Source organism: Electrophorus electricus, chromosome 3 (assembly GCF_041902795.1).
Source record: "Electrophorus electricus isolate QZ-2024a chromosome 3, ASM4190279v1, whole genome shotgun sequence".
NCBI lineage: Eukaryota > Metazoa > Chordata > Actinopteri > Gymnotiformes > Gymnotidae > Electrophorus > Electrophorus electricus.
The window spans coordinates 35,050,340-35,063,405 of NC_137499.1; the positions used below are offsets into that span (position 1 = coordinate 35,050,340).

A 13,066-nucleotide genomic window follows, 5' to 3' on the forward strand; every position below is an offset into this window, starting at 1 on the left:
AGTTCCTGGTTCCACACTGTTAAACCCTTTAGAGTGGACAAAGCCACCTTCAAAATGGTTGAGGTTGTTTTTGCGTAGTTGGCCTCTAGGGGCAGTAAATCATTACATTCCTCATTTCAAAAGAGATTAACCAGACCTTGCTTCTGCAGTCAAGTAAACAAAATTAAAAAAAAAAAAAAATCTTGATCTGCATAAGAAAGGGCCCAGAAAAACACACACATTATAGACATGGGCACAGACACCTGTATTCATAGCCTGTGTTTGACTGGTTTGTGCTGCTACTTTATTAGCCGCTGTTAAATTTTCCCTGATGACATGCGGGAGCTGTCTGACCACAGCTGACAGATCTTAAGAGCTATTTTCTCCTTTCGCAGTCAGCACAAAAAGCTGTTTTCTTCGCCCTACCGAAAGAAAAGGCAAAATGAGAAAGCTGTGTACAGTAAAAAGTAAACCCAAAGGTTAATTGGAAGGGCAGCAATATGCTCCCTTTTGGCATTAGCGCTCCAGGCTTATCCCTTCTCTCCTTTTCACCTTCTTTTAATGGCAAGATTTGCGCATCAAATTAGCCACTCGCTCTAGCCAATATCCATCAGAGGTTTCCGTGCCGACTTTTCAGTGTGCCCGTTAGCGTTCCTGGGCTGTTTTGCGCACCACTCAGCCGCGCTGTAAACAGCATTAGCTATGCAATTAAAATTAATCGCTGGAATCAACGAGCTCTCCGTCTCGGAGCGCGAGCACGACGAGCCGCCCGGCTGCTCTCCTCGTCCGGCATTTCAATTGGGTCATTCAGAGCTACGTCCTCTGGGAACGCCCGGTGTGTTTTTAAAACAAACAAGCTCGTTCAGAAACATGAAACTCGCTTCCAAACCATAAAGCTCAGGCCGAGGCGTTTATGAATGTGTGCCGAAATATTCGGAGACCGTAAGGAGGGGGCGAGGGAACGCGAGGGAACGAATGGAGTGGGCGAGGGAACGCGAGGCCTAGTTGCTACGATGAATATTTTAGTTTATTAACAGATTCTTAGCTGCCGTTTTCTTGTTACCTGCTTTTTTTGTTATTTGCTGTGTGTAAACATGTTGGGAAGCGGAAGTGAGGCATGTGGAGACAGTCACAAACTTTACTAAAATCTAGCTGAGGCAAAGCTTCAGTTGTGCCCCTGCTCCAGTCACTTGGGACAGCATCTTCATCTATTTCATTTACACCATTTTTAAACAGATCAACTAAACATTTGCTTATTTGACAATAACAGATGGTGGTATTTTCCATGCGTTCGTTCACTACAATTTAGTCAAATTGTTTTGGTAGAGAATAGAGTAAGAAAGTAAGAAACTAAATATGTAGAAAATTGAAAAGCAGATGAGGTGATATTTAATACTGCAGTAGTGGTAGGAGTGCAGGGGCAGTATTGAGAATGGATGGGGGGGGGGGGGGGGGGGTGCCTTGCTGCACATGGTAGCACATCACATGGGAGCACATCACATTTTCTTCATGAGGCACTCAAATCCTCTGTGGTGAGTGTTTACCTGGAAAGGTCAAACCTCTCTCCACTCCTTTGTTAGTCTGCTTGCCTTTGTTCACACTTGTGGGCATGCACCTGTATATATATATATATATATATATATATATATATATATATATATATATATATATATATATAGATATAATTATACAGAGAGAGAGAGAGAGAGAGAGAGGTGTGTGTGTGTGCGCGCGTGTGCAAATTTGGATGCTTCTTTTTTGAAGCATGTGTGCACCTGTGTACATTGCACTTAAATCTGAATGTGTTGGCTTTGGGAAGTTGTTGCACAAGTTCTTGCACCTATCTACATATATAGGTGTGAGTGTGTTTGTATGTCTGCGTGGGGGGTTGGCCATGCATGTTTGCAGTAGCCCATGGAGAGGATGGAGGGAGAAGAGCAAATAAAGGAGTGGAGTGATGAGTGGAGAGCAGGAGTGTTATTCAGCTGCCAATCACACAGGGGAGGGGGTTCAGCTCCGCACATCCGCCTAGTTCCTGCACTCTGAGTCATACTGTGTACAACCACAAACCTGTCTGTCCTACACACACACACACACACACACACACACACACACATAATACCACTAACCTTTGTCTTGCTATTCCTCCACACCCCTGTCCTCCCATTCCCACTCTAGTGAAGATAAAGGGATTGTGCAGCTCTACACACGCCAGAAATGCATCTGTGCATAACTGGTTTCATATAGCTTCCCAAATGATGAATCTGTAAACCATCAGGTCTTTGCCTCAGTGCTGCACACATGGGCGGGCACACACACACACACACACACACACACACACACACACACACACACACACACACACACACACACACACACACACAGCTCACCACAAGCACACATGATTTGTGATGTATGTGACTGTTATATGTGGGTGGAACCAATACAAATACACTAACATGTTTATGGTCTGCAATCATCTTGAGCAAGCAGTGGAAAAAAATACGTAATCAACACAAACAAATTTGTATTTATAGATTCTTGTAACACACACATTATATAGTGCATATGTGAACATAGTGGGTGTGCTTACATATCCAACTTCTCTTTATTTGTTCATGCATTCTTGTATGATTTCAAAGCACTTCAATAAACAAAGGTTAATTCATATTTTGAAGTCATCCATTAATATGCCATTACATTACAAACTGGAGCTCTTCCAATTAGATCCACCTTCAGCGGGACATTTTTCAATCAGAACACTGTCAGTTCTGATTGGTTGCTGAAGAAAGTGCAGCCAATCAGACAAAAGCCACAGAAGCGCTGGTGATTTGAAGGGCTTAGAATTCTTAAAGGAGACCAGTAGGGGGCAGTGCAGTAAACAATACTAACAGCATGTCTACTCGGAATCATGTTAACTGTTTCACTGCCTTCGTTGAATTAGTTTTGGAATGCTTTACATTATTTGCATTGCAACAAACAAATGTTTGTACCTTTTTCATTTTATTGAACATTTAGGCCTTTGCCTAATGAAAACTTTGTTTCACATATTTAGCTCTTTTTCATATTCCTCTTTTCATGTTCTCAGTTCCTTTAAAAAACGCTCATGGTATCAAAAGTGATGAAGATTATGTCTTGTACATACTGGACTGTATATATAACATCAGTGTTTTCTGACTTGAATATAAATAAACTGTTGTCAAATGATACAGAGTTGGACAGGGCCTTATCAGAGTGTTATGATATGATACGGACGCAACCATAAGAAGAGCACTTGACCACAGGGGTAAAACAGGGGATAAGTAGGTCAGAAAGTCTAATCCATAGCCTTACACAATGGGGTTTACTCCACTACTTATCTCAAGCATGCTACGATAAAACTACCCAGGAATAATTAGTGTGCCCATTCACAGGAATAAGGCATCACTTAAGGCACTGCTCGTGCTGACACTGTGTCACCAGATACCAGGAATGGATTTGCCCTTTCTGCTCACCATCCTTTTGCAGAAAATGAAAGCAGACTGTCTATATCCTACTGATACCTCCTCATATTACCTTGGACTTTCATCTTCAGAGTAGTGGGAAGCTCTGTGTTATAACCCCATAGCATCCTTCAGCCCGAAAGACATATTTCAGCGTTTTGCTTTCTGTAGATTCTGTAGCCTTGTTTCAGTAGACTGAAGTAATGGGCACCATTAATTAGCCCATAAATAGGTTTGGTTTGAGCTCCTCTTAATCTTAAATAGGGCCATAAACCAGGGAAGAGAGGGGCATGCTGAATTCTAATGGGGCTTCTGCCAGTAGACACAGTGGGAGCAGCAGTCTGGCACAGGTGAGATAAGAGGGCATGGAAATGTGTCTCCTGCTGCTGGAGAAGCATGTTTCTCTCAGTGGACATCCAATATGAAAGTGGCCAGTATAAATATTTAATTCCAGTTGGATGTGGGGCAAATATTACAATAAGTCAACAGGCCTGCTCAACCCAGAAATATTATAGCATAATGACCCTTGCACTTTTTGTGGAAACAAACCTTTCAGACACTTAAAGCCGCTGCGTTTCCCCCTCTGAAAGCCCCTAAATGCTAACAAATGGAAGCATTTATTACATTTAGCATGCTGGGACCACACGTGTACCTGCAGAATTACATACTGGGTATTAAGTTACTTCCTTCATGGCCATTTTCTGTAAAGCACTGATTACCTTCTGAGTGTTTCTTTTGCGTTTGTTAGCTCCAGTCTGCACACCGATAAGAGAAGTGTAGCCTCCTCTGTTTTCTTTTCTCTTTTCTTTCTCTTGCTTCTAAAACAAGCGTTTAAAGCAAACAGCTTTAGAGATATCATCAGTATTTTCTGCCCATTATTCAGCCGTTATCTCGCCCCTGATTGACCGAGAAATGAATTATGTCCTCTCTGCATAAACAACTGTCCACAAGTTCCCAAAGTCATCGTTTGTCTCAGGGCGAACGCAAAAGCCCAGAACAGATCTCCTGCAGACTGCTGGGTTCATGTAGACAGAGCAGGGGGCCACAGAAAAGGAAGACGCTGAGGTAAATTTGACCAATAAACAGTCATGTAAGCGATTACTTAGAATCACACACACACACACACACAAACACACACACACACACACACACACACACACACACACACACACACACACACACACAAAGTATATTGCAGGTAACCAAGATAGCTACATTTCTTTATATGTTTCTTTATGATAATTTAAATGTTTAACACATAATTGGAAATTAGTTACTTTTTCTGCCAAGTAGCAAAGTACCTTGATAATGTTTTTTGTCCAGTTCAAAGGACGAACTGTGTGGTGATTGATTGTTATGAATATTATGGGGCTGAATAAAATGTTTTAAAGGGCAAATTCTGATCTACTAACTGTTGTCATTGCCAATAAAATAGATGTTATTCATTAATTAATAATTATAATGAAGCAGTTTAAAGGTAGTTAGTTACTTAGATACATTTTCCAAGCAGTTTATGGTAATTAAATATATGTTCATTTGTGGTCATTTTGATAAGACATAGCGCGTGACATTACATTCTGAATTGATAAACACCATCTGCTAGATGGAGGCCTCTGTTGGAAGGACAATATGTACATGTTATGTACATGTTGCTTTGATCTAATGAACACGTTTATCATTTGTAAGCGTTTGCCTATTATAATTATATATTTACCTGACAGCGCTTCCATACATAAGTGTGACATAATCTGAAATTTCAGCCTGTTCATATAATCTTAACCAGCTATGAAGAATTGTAATGTTTGTTGCAGAACAGTTTGGGATATCTAGCATTCAGTGTATACTGCAGGCAAACTCTTTATTTAAGATCACTAAAGATCAGATTACTTTAAGATCAGTAAACCTAATAATTAAGTAACATTTATTTCAGATCAAATGATAAAATGGCAATATGTCATAAATCCGTATTCTTTAATTACCAGTGTCCAAGCCTGTTTCTGTCTTTGGAGAGCAATATGTAGACCATTCAGTATTTCTCAGTATATCAGGACTTATGCAACACATTGTTAAAAAGGAAATCAAAATAAAAAATCAAAGTGTGCCTATTTGTCCAGACTTTAGACTCTTAAAGAAAAGTAGAAGTAGAAGTACCAGACCTGGACCAGGACCTTGAAATGAAGTATAATGAAGTATAACCAGCAGGGGCAGTGTGGGACAGCCAGACAGCACAGTAACAATTCTCTATATCAGACTGACCACAAATCAGCTTCCCTCCTTCCACTCTAGCTACCCACTACCGTTGCCCCTGACCAAAGGCCTGATTGGAGATCTATGGTTAGTGGGACAGGCTTTGACTTGAACATCTTCCAACATTGCAGCATACACATGTCAGCCAGGCTGAAACTTATGGCCCCACAGTTACACTAAAACTCATGAGGAAGATGAATGCAGACAGAGAGAATCTGAGACAGGGAGTTATATTTAGCTTTGGGACAGAAATACATACTTTCCCATGTCTGTCATGACCCCCCCCCCCCCCCCCCCCCCCCCCGGCGCTCTCTGCTCCTGCCTTACTTTTCTCCATGGTGGCAGTTTCATCCCTCTGCTAGATAAATTCAAGTCACCTCTTCTTTCCTGGGGAATTATAAAAGTAGCTACTGTGTGTAAAGATACAGCAACAGCGAGTGCACCCCGATGCTAATGATTAACGACGCGGCTAGCACATATGCTAAGCGGAGGATCGCGCATCCTCCCCAGGGCATGAGCCCACTGAAAAGTCTCCAGAAAAGCCTTCAATGAAAACTTCGAGCCTTTTCCATATTTCAGTAGCGCACGCTCATGTAACCCATCCTGAGGGATGTTGGCGGGTTTGGAAATGAGAGACAAAATGAAGGGACAGAGTAAAGGAGGGCAGTGAAAGAGAAAACCCTGCTGGAACGGCTCCGAGCTGCAGGCGGATGGCTGGGTGGTCTGACCAATCTGTCCTCAAGGCTCTGCTAGCAAAGACGATGGGGGATTCTTTTTTATCAGGAGCACCTGACCGGCCACATAGATATACCTATCTCCGTCACTCGGTTAGATAGAAGATGGTTCCTCAGATGTTCTTTGCACATTTCTTTACATGTTGCTTGAAACTGTGATGAACCATTACAAATGTCCCTGCTCTAATGCAAGATAAACCTTCTTGTGGCAATATTTAATGTGCACTGACAAAGTTTTGCCCATATAACATGTTAGATCAGGACATTTGCAAAAACATGTACATGTCTCAGAACCACAGGCTTGAATTTTCCTATCAGTTGTACAGGATGTTTGGTTCCTCAGGCTTCCCACTAGGGGCAGAAGTTGCTTCCAAATGAGTGATGGACAGTGGGGATTTTATGCAGTAGATCGCTTATTACAGCCACTGATCTAGTTAAGCATTGTGGTCTGAAGCAATTAATAACAACAATGTGCTTTAAAGCACTAAGCATATGAGAAAAAAATGGAAAACTATGTGTCACTCATCATTCTCATTAATGTTAACTGGTTGTTCCAGATTGACATTATATTACATTAAATTTTTTTTTTATTATTGTCCACAATTACATGTTTTGAACAGATCAGCTTTTTATGGATTGTCAGTGAGTCTGGGTGTATATCCTTTGAATTGAAAAAGGCTGTTTACATAAGCATTTATTGGACACACACTTAAATAACAAATAGTGCCTTTTTACATCTTGAAACTCTTGAATGACTTAGAAAAAGAATGTGAGTGAATGTGAGTGAATATAACAATAATGAGAATTAAATAAGCTTTAATATTTTGCTTCATGACCTGACACTACTTGCCCCCCCAAAAGATAAGTCTGTTATCTTTTCATCAGTGTTTTAACAAGAGTAAGCCTGCAGCAGCTACAGGCACAATGTGTCGCTGTGTGAGTGAGCAAATCTGCCTTTGAATTGCATTGGTGTAGCTAATCCGACAAAATGTGGTGGACAAAAATCATCGCAGGTCAATTCTGATAGTTATTCTAAGGCTCTGTGGTTTGGCACAACTCATTCACGGAGGTCAATGAGCACTTGTACCCTCTCATTAAACACGAATGGCAACAGAAAAGACAGATCGAGAGGCAAAGAAGAAAAACGCCATCGAATGAGACGCCCTGGATAAATACAGGGACCGCGGCTTGGAGCAAAGTCAACAGCAACCTTTCGGTGTTGGCGGGGGAGAACAAAGCCTGCTAAAGGCCTGTTTGGATGGGACACTGGCAGAACTCGCTCGGGCAAGCCGTCAAGGGGAGAAGCTGTGTGTGTTTTTCACTTTGTGAGTGACAAGCCTGCACCCAGTTTTCTCTGGGCCTTTTGTGCGGAGTAAAGACGTAACAGGTCTCACGTGGAGAGCTTCTGTTGAAAGAAGGTTTAATTAGTGCCAGGGTTGCAAAGGCAGACGTTTTTCTTTCTCACCCATCAAGGACAAGCACCGCCCGGCCACATCCTGATAACCCAGATTAGCAGCACAAGGTTCTGACCTCAAATGATGAAGTAAGAAATTACTGATATTTAGCTTTTTTTAATGGGCAAAGGCCAATTTAAGTTAACAACATATTTCATGAATACATAACAATTCATAAACAGGCAACAAACGATTTGAACTTCAAACAAGGAAGTGCGAATGTTCATGACAATGAATGGGTGACTACAGGTAAAGGGTGTTTTCCAAATCTGAGTGTCACATACAGAAACATAACGAATCTGATGTAAATGACGTTTTCAAAAAAAGTGAAGAAAGTAATACTTTAAAAAAAATTGTCACCTGTAGGCTGATGTTTCAGAACGCCAATGAACTGGTAAATGATAATTTCATAATTTGTTAATCTCTCTCAACGGGATCTGTCTGTTTTAACTGGGTCATGAGACTGTTGAGCTAGTACTGTATTGTATATATTGGATAGAGTTGTAGGTTTGGTTTGTTTGTTTGTCATGTTCATTTTCAGGCACACTGCTGCAAAATCATAATTCTGAAGCATAGTTTTGGTGCACGTTCAAAGTTTCCCATGAAATTCTCTGTGAACAGAAGCATGGCAGATGAGCTCTGTTTTGCTGCTGAAATTGCGAAGCAGTGCCAGGGCTGCTCCTGGCCTTTCGGAAGAACACAGGCTTTCCGACATATTAGCAGGTGCAGGATTTGCAGCAATGTAATCAGTGATCTCTTGCTGAAAAAGCAAAACCTGGCCTATCATTTGCAGCCAACCCTGAACTACCATTTGAATAGGCAGACATTTCCAAGCCAAACAAATGTCACAGTGAGACTGAGAAGCCAATCAGATGATAAGTTAGCTTGTACATCTTTACATACGGCTGTGTGATGGTATTCTAACGTTTGTTCATTTTTCAGTAGGCTTTGTACATTTGTAAACATCTATGTAGTGTTGTTCTTATTCAGACATGGTGGAATTGGTCTACGAACAACAATAGCTTAAAGCATTTGTTACTAACTAGAGCAGTGATCTAGTACAGATGTAGCATGCAGGTCATAGCATAGCTAATGCTTGGTATTATAAGCAAAAAAGACCAACAAAATCTTTAAGGGGGATTTATAAAATTATATTTTTGGCTTCTGAAATGCTAGAATGCTGAGTAGGGTGCTTCTAGTGGTACACACTGTCATGTTAGAGTTCTATATGTGTTAAGTCTCCGACGGACTGTGGTAATGGTGTGTATCACCAGCATACGCACACACATATTTAAGTTTGCATCATAGGTGACCCAGTTACCGTAGCATCTCCAAGGAGATCTACTGTATTTTACAGTGTGGTGAGAAATATGATGCATGGATGGCATGCCTACAATAAGTGTGTTTCTTTAAGAATCTCATAGTGACTGAAACACTGTATACTGCCCAGAGTACAAATAGTGCGTGTATATAATGCCTACTGCAGTTTGTGAATATTACTGATTGTAGCATGCAAAAGAGCTGTGTTTTGAAAATACATGATAATTCCTTTTGCCCTGCAGTAAAGTCAGCATCAGCATCAGTTTTTGATATCTGTAGACGAATGGGCTATTTTTAAATGTATTTGAGTTTGCCTGGATAAGTTTCTTTGATATTGTAAAGAAAAGGAAACATTTTGCATTTATTGTGTGTTAGTGTGTATTTAACACAAAATGATATAGTCACTGCCTCTGTATCACAATGTGGATTTCATATGCAGTAGAAAAAATGACACAGTTCTCGCTGCATAGAATGTCCTGTTGTGGTGAGCTTGGGTCATAGCGACCAGTGGGGGGGATGGGAGGTGATTTCTGCTGCTGTTGCTGTTACTGACCATTAAGGGGCAGTGCAGTGTGCTTCGTTTCTTTAGCTAAGGCCTTGAACTGGCCATGAATCCTCCGACATATCAGATTACAACTGCTCCATGAAGTCAACGCATATGGTCCTGACACCTACTGTGTTGGTGTGTGCAATTTATAATTTCTACTTCCTATTTGTAACCAGTAGTAGCTACCTAAAAACAATGGAAACTTCGCAATGTTTTTAAAGCAATTTATGTGAAAAGTGGTGACAACTAAAGAGGGTTGGAGATGTATTTTAAAATTTCAGTTTCCCCACATACATGGATTCTCCAAAATGCCCAGTTGTAAGGGGACTCTAGACAGCAACTAGACGGGTGTTCACCCACCAGTTGTCTTTAACTGGTGGAATAAAACTACATATCTTACACTTGAGGACTGTAAAACACAAGACTTCATAATCTATCAAACAAACCAATGCAGCACAAAACAAAGTAATTCTTCTTTGGATAACACAAGCTCTGTGTGTACCAGCACTTACAAATTCAGTATATCTTAAAAACACAAAGTCGACATATGAATTAGCAAGATTAATTAATGAGATAAACCCATCACTCAGGCATAATTTGGCAGACAACATGATGTCATGTAGTGCTGGAGTGTAATAATGCATCATAATAATTCACAACCTCGGCATCACAGCGAGGGGCGCGACAGGAAGTAGAGTGATTTAGCTTGGCGTCATCAGTCAAGCGGCTGCCGCAAGCTTCATATTTTTCCCGCAGTCAAGCCAAGGGTTTGGAAGCAGAGGGAAACGTTGTTCCCTGCTTGGCTTTGTGGTGATGTTTAAAGTGGACTTTTTAGCTTAGCTTTATGTGCTGGCTGGACTTTGGGAACTCTCTGTGCGAAGCAAACTGGGCTTTTGCCATACAGGCAATCTTTTATGCTCATCTTTAGTTACATGAAAATGTTCCCGGTTGGGACCAGGAGACATGCAACTAGATACACACACACACACACACACACACACAGAGAGAGAGAGAGAGAGAGAGAGAGAGAGAGAGAGAGAGAGAGTCTCTGCATTTACATTCAGGGGCTGTAAAGCATCTTTAATACAGGCTAGAATCAAACGAATCAATGTGAATCAAATGAAAAAAAAATTAACTACTAACCTTTGATTAGAGAGAAGACTGTAACTGCAAAATATAATTGTTGATATTGGTGTTAAATATCATTTTACTGAAATTCAATTTCAGTTTTGAATTTGATAGCCTGCATGCATATCAATTCAGAAAAAAAATCACAAAATATTATGGAGATGTACATTGTTACAAATATACCAACTTGACCTGACCTGATGGTAGTACAAGCCCATTCAGATTACATCTTTAGTCCTACATGGGGTGTATTCCTTTACATCTTCTTCACAAAGATGTGCCTACTTCAGAATACAGATTAGGTGGTTGGCACTGCCTTAGTAATATGGGAATAAAATAATCCAGTGTATTTCCTAAAAATGTGCACACCTATCCACATGCAGTTATTCTGCCCATTAGCTGGTGCAATTGGAATAAAATCAAGCGTTTACTTCTCTCTTGCTCTGGGTATGCAAAGTCTACAAACCCCTTTGGATTATAGGTTGAAACCAGACATGCTGTTTCAGTAGGTCTGATGGTGCAGTTTAGTAAAAGAGGCTGGAGAAAGTCTGGTGGCACTGCTTTAAGTCTGTTCTTAAAGGTGAGCGCACTAGAGATAATGAATATTGATGAGGATTAATGAATGTAGTGGTAACTGATGCTGGCAGTGAGCATTATGGTTGGCAGACAATAAAAGCTTACTGTGGACTTAATACTTGGGAGAGCCAACGTGAGAGAGAGCCAACAAGAGAATGAGTGAGTGAGAAAAAGTGAGAGAGAGAGAGAGAGAGAAATGAACAAGAGAGATAAATGGCAGAGTCAGAGAGAGATGGATTGCAGAAGATGAAGAAATGTAAACGAAGAGAAAGAATGACAAAGTGCTTCTCATGACTGGCTCTCGCAGGCTAGAGGTTAAAGATCATCTGAAATGTTAAAACGGCTGCTGAGAGGGTGGGAAGAAGAGAATGATACAGAGCCTGGAAATAAAGAGATAGGAAGTGGGGGGGGGGGAGTTGAGTTTTAAAAGTCCTTTATTTAGGCATAAAAACAGTTTGTGAGTAGTGTTCACAACGTTAACTATGATGACTAATTATCAGTAGCTTCCCTGTGTCATTTACTTGCACAAAACTTGGATCTACACATAATTTTCAGAGAGAAAGAGAGAAAGAGGGAGGGTGAGAGAGAGAGAAATATGTGTCCTCCTCTAGAAATAGGAGATAGAATGAGGACGGATTTAAAGGCTGTCATGGGCACTGCTTGTTAGAGCTTGGTAGAGCGGCAGAAATTATTCCTCACAAACAGCCTCAGATGAGTAATTGCAAAATAACTCTCTCTCTCTCTCTCTCTCTCTCTCTCTCTCTCTCTCTCTCTCTCTCTCACACACACACACACACACACACACACACACACACACACACACTCTCTCCCTTCTTCACAGAGTGGAGCATACTAACTGGAGAGCAAAGGAAGAGTGGGGAAGAGGGAGAATGACTTCACTGACCTACTTGAGCTAAAATTAGTGTGATATAAAGCAGTGATGGTGAGGCGTTGGCCACTGTCAACAGTGCTGCATACAACACAGAACTGGGAATAAATATTGCATTTCCTGAAATTTGCATTTGAGTGTGTGTGTGTGTGTGTCTGTCTGTGTGTGTGTTTGCAGATAATTTCTATGTATGCAGAGCATGCACACACATACACTGACATTTACATGCAGCCAGCTGAAAAAACAGGCGTTTTACATGCAGAGTGTTGCGGGGGGGGTTTGACTGCATCCTACAGCATAATGCACACAGGCACTAAATGTACATTCATAAATGCTGTTTAACATCCTGCATGTGTCATACATCAGACATTCACTCAGCACATGCAAAACGCTCTTCAGGCATGTCTATCTCACTTGATAAGGATGAAAGCTCCTCATGAGAATATTCACTCTCTTTGCTTGCAAATCACCTGCTGAATGGCATTCACATGTCACCTGTGAATTTCTATTTGTCTTTGCTTCGTTTATGTAATGTCATTTGCAGCTCAGAATGTGCTGTGACTGACCGTACCTTGGTAATCTGAAATCCAGTAGTTTCCTACCCAGCATCCTGTCTGTTTAGATTAGCGAGTGATGGCCATCTGTCTGACTCCAGATCTATGGTTTTGACTCCAGGTCATGTTTCTACATGGAGGCGAAACGTGCTGACT

General features: G+C 41.0%; 2 long non-coding RNA genes across 2 annotated transcripts in view; one reads left to right on the plus strand and one right to left on the minus strand.

Moving 5' to 3' along the window:
* Positions 1–12,464, plus strand: part of LOC145653819 (uncharacterized) — a 35,732-nt gene extending 23,268 nt beyond the window's left edge. The window contains exon 3 of the long non-coding RNA XR_014120009.1: positions 12,309–12,464. This is a non-coding gene — a long non-coding RNA (uncharacterized LOC145653819). The remainder of the gene's footprint in view (positions 1–12,308) is intronic.
* On the minus strand, positions 248–732 carry LOC145656947 (uncharacterized). Its single transcript, XR_014122627.1, has 2 exons — positions 532–732; positions 248–401 (listed from the first exon to the last, which is right to left on the minus strand). It is a non-coding gene; the product is annotated as an uncharacterized LOC145656947 (long non-coding RNA).
* Positions 12,465–13,066: the final 602 nt, after the last annotated feature.